The sequence below is a fragment of the Morone saxatilis genome, unplaced genomic scaffold, assembly GCF_004916995.1.
Source record: "Morone saxatilis isolate NCDOM2014 unplaced genomic scaffold, NCSU_SB_2.0 Contig17, whole genome shotgun sequence".
Lineage (NCBI taxonomy): Eukaryota > Metazoa > Chordata > Actinopteri > Moronidae > Morone > Morone saxatilis.
Window position 1 is genome coordinate 16,714,980 of NW_023339729.1, and position 11,940 is coordinate 16,726,919.

General features: G+C 40.7%; 1 pseudogene; it reads right to left on the reverse strand.

The window, feature by feature from the left end:
• Window positions 1-11,940, reverse strand: part of LOC118326702 — a 79,013-nt pseudogene that overhangs the window by 22,064 nt on the left and 45,009 nt on the right.

Below are 11,940 nucleotides of genomic sequence, written 5' to 3' on the forward strand. Positions count from 1 at the left end.
ACAACCTGAGTCTGTCAGTGGCAGAAACAAGCAGTGGACGTATTTTGACGGGAGCATTTAAAAGATTCAAGAAAATGTTCCTAATTCGATTTATACACACAGTATTTACATTTGTGCTTCACCATATCTAATCCATTTTTTAAATACTTACCCACTAACTTACTTATCTTCTTACTTACTAATTTAAAACTTTTACTCATTGGGCTTACTTGCATTCCCTAACTCTCAAATGTATTTGATTTCTGTCAGTGTTATATGTGTCCAGCTGATGATATCAATAAGAAATCCTCACAGCTAATCTTGAAATAAAGATTCATGTTAAATCCCAGAAATGTCTCTGAGAGCTGCAGAGGAGTCTGTCAACAGAAAGCAAATGAGTGATTTTACCAGAGTACTCGCAAATAGATGAATCCTCATCTCTTTTCTCTCTCTCCATTACTCCCTCCCTCCCTCCTTACTTCCCCTTTCACATGGCTGTAACCTAAATAATGAATAAAAGCATTAATCGCCTCACATAGCCACTTAACTCTGCACCAACCTTCCCTCCATCCCTATATCTGTCACTTTGCCCTCCATGTTGCCCTTGTTTCATCACAATCTTTTTTCTTTTTCTTGTCTTTCTTGTCCTATTTCTGTCTGTCCTCCACCTCTCTCTTCTCTTCCCCATCTTCATCCATATCTCCCCCAGTTTGAGTTTGTTTCTGTCTGTGTTTTAATGAAGTTACAATGCTACGATGATACGGGAGTAGTGGTGAGTGATAATACAGCTGTTTCTTGTCAAAGTAAAGGTCTGTCTCTGTAGGCTTTCCATAACGTCACACTTAGAATAACAATCTGAGCCCATCAGTGGCAAAAACAACAACAGTGGACAGTTTTATTCCATTTCTGTCCCATCGTTTTGGTCTGAGATGCTGGTGCGACATGAAGTGTTATAACTTTTAACACGGGTTTATTTCCTGTTCCTAACCAACATTCAGCGTTGGTCGTTTTAAACCCGACAAACATTATTCACAAGACTTAACTCAGTCTTATTATTGTAACCATGGCGATGAACCTAACTGTAACAAATTCTAACCAAAAAGTTATTGTTTGTGCCTAAACCAAACCTTGTTGTCACATCAGATTAATTTGATTGATTTTAGTGATTAGCAGTGATGGAAGGAACAGACAATTGATGTCATCCTGCTGATAGAGAAGTCAGATCAGAAAAAACTTCTGTATGTCTCGTTCTAGTTTGGCAGTTAAAAATTTCATTTTGAGGATAAATTCCTGTTGAAATTGGAGGGCTACTTCATTCCTGGAATTTAAGAGATTAAATTAAATGAATTCTTTCTTTCTTTCAATGAAACTGGGATGTCATTGACTATGTCTATTAAAGGTAATGGCCTTGGTAATCTATGTGCATTGTCACACTGATAACATTTGTATTGTTCTGCAGTGGAGAAGGTTTGTCAAATTGTAGCAGCTTAAATATGGAACTAAAAAAACCTTACGGAACAATTTACTTACATTTTAACAAAATTGTACATCTCACATATTTCCTTTCCACCCATAGACAGCAGCAGCTATGGTTGGAGGACAGATCGACTGCCATAAGTGGAGAGCTTATTCCTCCCCCAGACTCTCCTCTCTTCTTTGGTCTCTGCCTGTCACTTCCTCCCTCCCTCTCTCCTCCCATCAGTCCCGTAGAGCCTCCATTAGCTAGTGTTACTGCTGTTTTAACTGACACTCCCAAGGCCCTGTGCCTGACAAACAGTGTTGCACACACACACACACACACACACACACACACACATATAAACTGGCTAAAGTTTCAAGCACACGGAGCTGTCAGCGTGATGGACGGCAGTGCTCCTCTTCCAGTTCGTCTGTAAGTCACTCTGTCAATCTGTCTGCTGTGTCCAGTCATGTGTCTCTTACATACAGTTTACCTGTATTAAAGTCAGTCAGGTTCTTGATGTTAACCTTTCCGTGTGAGTCTCTGCCAGTGTGAATCTGTCTCCAGGTCAGTCAGCTCGTTAAGTTTGCCAATTGCAGGTTTTGCCTCTTAATTCAACCCGATATCACGCCAAAGCATTTAATACACACGCAGTCAGTGTCATGTACAATACAGCCAGCACATTTTCATTCCCAGGGAGTCAAATACCAACGCTTTGTCATGTCCCTTTACATACAGCTGCAAAAGGTACCCTTTCTGTTTGAGATGTAGCGGGGCTGTCATCTAACTCCATTATAACCTATATGATACCCAATACTTTTAATAATTCTGCTTATTGGTCAGATTGTTTGTGGATTCCTGATCAATTTTCTATGTGGAATAAAGGTCTAGGTAGGCACAGGTTTTATTATCTCTGAGTTGGAACAATGTGTAGAAAAAGAAATGAAACCATGCTTTGGACCATTTCAACTTCTCTGCCATGACTCCTTCTTGTTGCAAGTTTACAGCAGTGTAACACGAAAGTTGGACGTCATTGTTTTGCAATGTAAATGTATTCGATAAGCTCGGAGGCATGGAACCGGTTCTCGATTCCCATCTCTATTCTTTTACTTTCAAATGATTGTAAAACTTCTCTATTTTTATTTAGATTCTAATCTTTTTTATAGTTTATCTTGAATTCTGTGGTAATTAGTTGCTACTGTATGTTAGCAATGTACTCTCTAAAATAGCTACAGTACATCTGGATGATATGATTGACTGCAACACCAGCATCCTGCGTTCACATCCTGCCTCAACGCTTAACAACCATTTCTGTTATTATAGCGTGACCTCAATCTTTCTATAACCTTAACCACATGATTTTACTTCCTCAACCATAAACCATAATTTAGTGCCCACGATCAGATAATAAAAAGTCAAGATTAACATTCGAGAGAGTTTCAAAATAGAAAGTAAATGAATGTGCAATCACATAAAAATAAAACATATAAATGAGTAATTCAGCTAAAACAAAGTATCCTGATCATTCAGTTAGTTTGTCACTTCAGTCCTCTTCTTCACTCTTATTACAAAGTGTTGTGTTTTTCTGTGCTGTCAATCAAATGACTTCCCAGTTTAGCCTCGCTGTGATAGGGCTAATATTATCTAGCATTGACAAACCATCATACCATCATTTTCTTTGGCAAAGGTAGAAGACAGGAAAAGCAGAATGTTGTAATGAGGAGCATTTCAACAGGGATATTTATATTGTATATGAGGCCATGAAATAATGACCACTCTCTGCAGCTTGATGAAAAGTATTTAAATGCACAAGGAGTTTGACCCGAGGACTCTCCGTTGACATGAAATAAATGGAAGCACTGATTGTGGGTTCGGTGGCTCGTTGAAGGACACTCAGCTAATGACAGTGACACACTAGCTGTTGACAACTGACCTCAGACCATTCAGTTATAGATGGTCTGATCTAAACACCCTGCCTTGCCCTTGACATGAAAGCTATTTGTGCAGCAGTATTTGCAGAGTTAAGGGGGGGAATCCAGTAGTAGCAGAGTAAATTTCATTCAATTCAAATGTGTTTGAAGTTCTGATAAAATTACAGGTTTCATTTATAAACGCAAAAGCACATGTTCATTTCGAGACATTGTGAAATGGATGACTATTATGTAACTCAAAAATGAAGATATCTGATAAATTATGTGTTTCAGACAAAGAAGTCCAAAAAAAAAACCATTTGACAAAGCAGGTAATCATTTTGTCAAGTGTGTTTCTCCAGAGGAAAACAAATGTCTACAAAGAGTAGATTTAACATAACTGCATGATCCTGACCTGACCTACACTGTGATGTACTGCCAGCACACAGACAATTCATCACACTGTCCTAAAACAGCTCCAGCTAAACCTGCAGAGATTAATGACAAATACAATCTGCCTGTTTCTTGGTGCAGGTGCAATTCAGAAAAAAAGAGTAAATACACCCTCAAATCCTGCGAGGACCCTCACTCTCAGCATATTCAAAAATGCATCACAGCATATTCAAAACATGCATCAAAGGACAGGGTGGCGGGTGGGTGGGGGTGCAAACATCTGTTAGACCCTGCGGGGGTGTGAGGACACGGGGGGACACTGATCACCGAACACCGAAGCTTGGATAGCGACGTGTATTCCTGCTGTGCTGGCAGTCATGAGCAGCTACCGTTGGACTCTGTGTCAAACACAGAAGGTCCAGTGGAGCTTTTACAGTCACTAAAAGCACATTTAGGACCCAAGCGCTGCGATTGGCCAGGCGCCAGGAGGCTCACACAACTGGGAGATGTTTTCTGCCAGAACGTTATTCTAACATGTGGGTAACCCAAACCATTATATTTTCCTAACCATAACCAAGATTTGTTGCCTCAGCAATCTTTACTTTACACAAAAGAACACAAAAAGAAAATGTCTCAAGTTGCATCACATATTTCAGACTAATAATTATAATTTATTCCCACAGATTAAGCACACTGGTAAACCAGCAGAGTTGGTGGCAAACTATTTAGTTCACACACTGTTAAATCCTCTATTTTCCTTTTTTGGGTAAGGAATCCATAGCTAGCCTAGCTAGGAAGACTACTAGCCACCGGAGGGGAGGGGGAGTCCCCCTGGTCTGTAGTGGTAGCCCTGCTGTTTGTCATGGTTAACGATACTGTTTGTCAGCTCTGATAGTTATTATTTTGTTGTGTTCACTGCCACTGAAGAGGAATAAATCTCTTGTTCATGTATGAAGTCATTTGTCAGACTGACGCTACGTTATATTCTCCACAGGGATGTGCTTTAGTTGGTTCCGCCAGTTTCACCGGTATTAACATCACATACCAGCAACAATCTATGTATGTGTACAGCTCATCTTAAGTTCCTCTTTAACCATCACAAAGCAGCCACACAGCTCTGAAGCGTATTATTCAAGTAATATAAGCATTAAAATGATAATACTATGATTCTACTGTTGATAGCAGCCCCAGTCGCTGTGCTGTACAGAAATCATTAGCACTGTGTGCAGACGTGTTGAGACCATTTGAGCACCATGTGCTCGGTGGGAGCTCCCTCTTGTACCTCAAATCTCAGCACAGAATATCTCCCAGTTCAATCTTGCAATTATTGTAGATGGATGTTTTACAAGAAGACATCTACTCCATTTTCACTTGGTCTTCAGGCTGCTTTCAGACCAGTCAGACATCGCATGAGGAAATGGTAATAATCCTTCCTGCTAGGTTGAGGTATGGAGTGTGTGGCGGCTGACTTCTCTCTGCTTTTAACAGCCATTAATCTCAGCAGGCGGAATAAAACTGATGTGGCTGAAGATATTCTTCAATCTCTGTTTTCTCTTCCTTTTCTCCATCATTTTCTTTCTTGTATCTCTCACTTTTATTTCTTTCCTCTCCGTCTTCCGTCACCTTCCTTCCTTTTTCTTTCCATTTCTTTGTGTTTGCTCCAGGGCCTTCATCTTTACTCAACCTTGGTCACGTCCCTGTATTTTTTAGCTTTTCACATGAAGAAGCAGTGTCATATTTATTGAGCCTCTCTGTGCAGAGGTGTTAATCTGGGATCCTTGACCACTCTGATCATCTGTTTTTACGATGCCATTGCCGGCTGCAGCGGTGTGTGAATTCACAGCACAATAGCAGTGTGATTGAATTCAGGTCCTTTGTCTCTGTCCCAGGCTGAAAGAAGTTTACCTGCACAGCTCAAGGCAACATGAGAAGAGATTTCTTCCAAAATTAAATAAAAATGTATTTGAGTATGGGGCTGTCTTGAGAATGTAAGGCCTGTGTTGTGAAAATGACGATAAATGGGATATTTCTTAATTTAGGTTTAGGATTTAAGGCAGTCATTTAATTGAAATCTATTGAGCATTTTAAAAAATCTCTATGTGTGATTTTATATCTTTGGTCAATGCAACTTGTTAGTAGATGAATAAAGACAGAGATGATGTGACCTTTGACCCTTGCCCCGTGCCCCCAAGCGGCCATACTCACTTGCTGCAGGTCCACTCCTCCCTGTGCCACTGAGAACAGGGGGTGAGAGCCAAAGTCTGACGCCTCGAACACCTTCAGCCGGGACACAAGCAGAGTCAACACAACAGTTAGAGCTCCAAACTTATCAACAACCTTGTCGCTGCACAACAGTCCAGTAAAACACATCATTTATCGCATTTATTTATGAATCTGAGTGCTACTCTTAGGGTACCTTCACACCTGTAGTTTTATTGCTTTGGATCCACTGGTAGTTCTGGTCCGGTTCATGTTCACATTGACTTCTTACAGACACGCAATAACTTCTACAGACTGACAGGTAAATCACTGACTACGCATCCTGCATCATCATCCGTGACACATGCGGAAATCAAATTCCGGTGACTGACAGCAGGTCATGCTGCAATTTCCTGCTCCACATGTGTGTATTAAACACCCCTCTGGTTTAACTCATTCTTCCTTTCTGGTAGATCTGAGACTCACATTTTTATATACTATATGTAATGATCCCAACCATAGATGTGAACATTTTACAGCTTAAAGTTCAGGAAAATCATCCAATAAATGCAAAAATTATTCTTTTTTTTTTTTTTTTTGCAGTTTTGCAGTTTTGCTGCTCTTGGTGCTTTGTAGTATTATGAGGCAGCATAAGTCAAATCCAATAATCCAAAATAGATAAGAAGTTCATTTAGTTTCCTGTTTATTAGCAGATGAGCAGAATTGAAAGAATAGTTTATTGATCCCCGGGGGGAAATAGTCACACAGCAGGATAGGTGGAGCTGGTGCAGCACTGAATTAACCCAACCAGAGTCTCAGGGATACAGTGGCCATGTCGGGATAGTTTAGTTTTCTGATCCCACTGTCTTTTCCCTATAAATTGGACAGATATAGACACTCTCTTATGTGACGCTTCTCAAACACAGAAGGCAATTAAAAGGCTTTACATTAGAAGAGGTGCATTGGAACAACATTTAAAAATAAAAAGCAAAATGAAATAAAACAGAATGAAATTAAATCAGAGGTTGTTAGTTACAACAGATTTTTAGTTTTTTTGGGGGGGGGCATTTTCATCTTTATTGGACAGTTGATGGACTGACAGGAAATGCAACTTAACCATTCGACTGTTGGGGAGCGAGAAAGGGAGAGTTTAAAATGATTTAGGTTTTTTCCACCCGTTTCAACCCGGTCTCACCCTCATCTCGACAAATACTGCCGTTTGGTCAGTGGCCCTCCGCTTCCCTTCAAAGTATGACACTGTAGGAATCCCTTAGAGTCATAGAATGAGTGCTAAAACCAGGAACTGAGTGAGCATTGTTGCACCTCCAGCTCCCTCTCATCAAAGTCAGTGGGTTGTTTGAATGGGTTTTTGGTTAGATGGCTGTAATAAGTGGTGGTGATGTTGAAGTTTGTTTATTTAACGTTAGCTTTTTACTTCCGGCGATCACATTTACGCTTCAAAAATCATAAAAGTTGTGTTCATTTGTGAAGAATATATTGCTGAACAAAACGTCTGAGTATCACATCTTTGTTCACCACATAGTTTATAGTATATACCACAAAGCAATAATCCAAAATTCAATGGAAAATCCCATTGGCTTTTTGTCAATGGAACCAGAGCCAAGTCAGGGTTGGACTACAAAAATACATCATCCCTGCAGCACTCGGGTCACTGTGATACCTACAGCTTCATATTTAAAGCGGAGGGCCACTGGGCTTCCTAAAGATCTGAAAATGTATCTTGTAAGTGATTCATGAAGCAGCAGCAGCACTTTATAAATCTATTCTGTAGCTAACTGGAAGGCAGTGTACAGAAGAAGGGGAGGTTCTTGTTAAAGGATGCCCTGAATGTGCTGCATTTGTCTAAAGGTCTTTTTGGGAAGACCAGAGAAGAAAGCGTTACTATAGTTTCTCTAAATCTAATTATCTGGACATGAGATTCTTCCATTCTTTCTGTTTGTTTGAGGTGATAAAATGCTGATTTATTTGTTGCCTTGATGTGGCGGCTTATGCTCAGACCTAAATCTATTCAGGCACCAAGATTTCTATCTTGAGCTTTTGAAATTATCTGGAATCAAGCTGAGCAATGACACACACACACACACACACACGGCAGTTACTTCCAGAGACTTTGTGATGCACCATGAAGTTAAAAATGACCTTGTTTTATTGAATTTTCTTTAGTGTAGTATTGATTACTTTTCAGATGACATGAGGATGATTTTATAAGTTCCGAGGTTGCTGAAACAGGAACTAAGCCGAAGCTCCATTATTACATGTCCTCAGTATTCAGGACAGTTATTCCGCTGTTGACGACAGTGACACCTCAGAGCCTGGTAGTGTTCAATCTCCAAACAATCTCTGTTACAGTCCAATGATGTGTGACCAAGGACAGACAGATCTCAGTTGTGCCACTCTCTCAGGGAAAATCATCGGCAGCTTGAACTGACCGAATGACAACCTGCATACCGCTAAGCTCCGATGCACCGCTCAGGCTGAGTGCACACAGCAAGATTCAACCAATTAAGCATCAGAGTTTCCATCCATGAAAACTTCTCAGAGCTCAAGGTACTTTGTAAAACCTACAGGGAAGAATCGTTAAATATTCAGGACTTTTGACTTTGGTAATACTTGTGAGGAAAGGGCTAATTGGAGCCAAACCAGATCAGTATATTTGGATGGTCAAAATTAACTCGCAGACAACTTTAGATCAGGGGAAGAAGTACCAGTTCATATCCAAGAACATCCTACAAGTACTTGGTGCTATTTATTGATGAAAAGATGTCCTTCAGAATCCACGTTGAGGCCGAAACTTAGGTTCTTTTTTAGAAATAGATGCAGTTCCTGTCAGTGACTACACTGCAGAATCTATATGCACGCTTCCTCCTCCACTTTAAAACAGCTGGACACCTTTGTTTTATTACTGGGGATCATTTTAGATCATGGTTATCTTTATGGTGGCGCTACAGGAAAAGTCAAAGGATCACCAAAGTCTTATAGACAGATCATCTAAAACAATGATCCAATGTTCTGGCATCGATTAGATCTTCAGATGTTTCAATAAGTGAAACCTTTAACCGACTGTCTCTTCTGTCTAACTAAGTGACTTTTAATGCCAAAACATTAGCATGTAGAGTGTTTAGCTCGGCTTTGACGTAGGTGCTGTCTGTTCCTCAAAGATTGCCATTATTATTTAGAAACAGCTTCATTTCCGTGCTGTGATTGGGTTATTAATCCTTTGTTAAGCAGTGCAGCAGACAATGTTCTATTGTGATGAGTGTTTATATCGTTTCTATCTCCTAGCCGGAGGAAGAAAGGCTGAAAGGTTGCCTCAGGCCACTGGGATCTTGGGAAAACAGTCTAGGAATTATTTTGCTCAATAAGGTTGTAAATTGATGTGAACAAAGGTAATCTTGATTTTCTTTTCCATTCTTGACTATTTTACTTGAATCACATCATCTAATAGCCTAAATCAATGCCATACGGCAATATATTAAAATCAGTTACTGGTATAATCAGCTTCAGCTCTGAACAGCCCCAGTGGACATTGTAATCAACAGAAAGGAGGAGTTAATATGATTATACTGACAAACTGTCAGAGCAGCTGGAGGTCGGACCACAGCAGAATAAAATCAACAGACAGTTTATTTGGCACACACTGACAGAAAGGGGCTGACAAGCAAGACAATTACCAAACTAAATGCAAAAAAATACAAATTCATCAGCCTCTGTGTCTCTAATTGGCTATACTTGTTGCCTTCGTTGGTTGGGTTGGTTATGGTTGGTTAGGTTTAGGCATGAAGAGTGAGATTGGATAGGCCTGGGGTTAGAATATCAGGATAAGCCAATCAGAGGCAGAGTACTCTGGGTAAGTGGCAGATTAAGACGAGTCAACCCATCACCATAGTAGGATTTGTAAATGTGCTTAAGGGAATGGAGAAAGTCGAGACTTGCTCAACTGTTACTCACAAAGCAAAAAGGGCGGGAACTTAGGAAGGATGATTATAATAAAACCATGACAAACCAAGAGATACTCTGCTGCATATTCATGCTGAAGTATGATGATAATATCACAGCTGGTGAACACACACACACACACAGTCACACAAACCACCAACACACACATACACATTTAGCTGATAAATTGTAATGATTTGTAATGAATAAACATGAAAAAGCCTCATTTGTATCCTATTGGATTCCTCAGTGACAGGAGCTGCCTTTCACAATGCATGACACCTACCAAAGAGACGTTTAACAAGTGTGTGTGTGTGTGTGTTTAATAATTCCCGTGGGGGAAAATCACTTATGGTGCTGCGGTCGCAGGACAGAATGGGTTCTTCTTCTGCATCACACACAAAGTCAGTGACAGATATAGTTCAGTTCATGACGAGAACAGGTATCTTTAATGAGCTAATATGTCATCAACGCCTTCCAGAAACGGTCTCTCCAAAAAATCATGGATATCATGTGAGTCATTTTCTTGTGGGGGGAAACACTTTACTCCAAGAAGTAGAACAAATATAGTCAGCTCTGGCAGAATTGGTGGCCAGTTAGGGGGATGATTTCCTACTTGGAGACCCTGATTCGTTCCTCAATTTTTTTTTGTTTTTTCTCAATTTTCTTTCTGTTTCTTTTCTCTCAATCTTCCTCAATCCGCTTCTTCTCTTTAGTGCTCCGCAAAGGGGAGCGATGATTCCGATACCGGACCCAGCCAACCCCAGGGGACGTGCTGCTGGCAGGGAACCAGGAGAGTTCACCAGTAAATCCCAAACAAGCAAGAGAAACTTAAATAATCAAAGGCTTGCAAATGAAATGGGTTTTTGCCATCATTATTGTCGGTAACATGGCCTTCTGGTGAACTTCTGTGGTTGTTGGATGCTTTATGCTTCCAGCATTGCAACTGGAGACCAGCAAATCAAGTTTGAATGTAAATTCAATGGGCACTGTCCACAGAAGACCCACTTCCTGTTGCCAGTAGGTCGCTGTGACTTTGGATGAATACTGGCATAAAAGATGTGTTCAGCGCCAGGACCTTTTGGTGTGCGGCTGTGAACTTGACCCGGTTACAGTCAAGTTACAGCCATCTTCGCGTGCTTTACATGGGCCAAGACACAGTAAATCATCATCACGTACGGCACAACACATCATTCACAAGACCTAGAAGCTTCACAGGTGTAACATTGGCAATGCGTCTTTAAATGCATTGACCCAATTTGCTGTCAATCTGATAATTCGCCTAGAGGCTAGCTTAGTTGAAAGTACAACACCTGGAAATAGCAAAACAGTGCAATATTGCATAGTAAATTCAAAAAGGCCGGGCCTGTCCTTTGGGTTTAAGAAGCAGTTTTTTCTACTGAGATTTTGGCCAATTCTGAGAACGATATTTGTTTCAGCTGACGATTTTCTGGAGGGCCTATTTTGACACATCCATGGGGCTACATTTTCACCACTACTGACATGTGTGGCTCATTTTAGGCCCCTTAAAATTGGTGGTTCGGTGCCCAGCCCCTGTATTACCATCTCAAGTATTGTTAAAGAAGCAAATTAAATGGATGGATGAGGTATACAAATTCGCACAGGAACTCTGATGAAAGGGAAAAGGGGGGGGAAGAAGACAACAGTGTGGCATAGTTAAGTTGGAAAATAAGGGAGAAGATGCGATGGAACTTAAGCAAAAGGCAGTTGTCATAGAGAAATGGGGAGGGAGGGCAGCAGGAGTGAAGGGATGCTGGGAGGCCAGCGGGTGGCGATTAAGTGGGGTCGGGCATAATGGTGTTGGAGATGGAGGGATTCTTAAGGAGCCGAACGGAAGCAATGATGGGATGGATGATAGGGGAGCGATTGGAGGTGAGGGGTTATAGGAATGGACGAATGACATGAACTATAATATTTTTGGGGCTCAAAAAATTTGCTTTATTTGCCAATTTGCTCTTATAGGAAAATGGCCACTTGGTTGCTTTTGCCTTTTTTAATGACACACACACACACCGCACACAC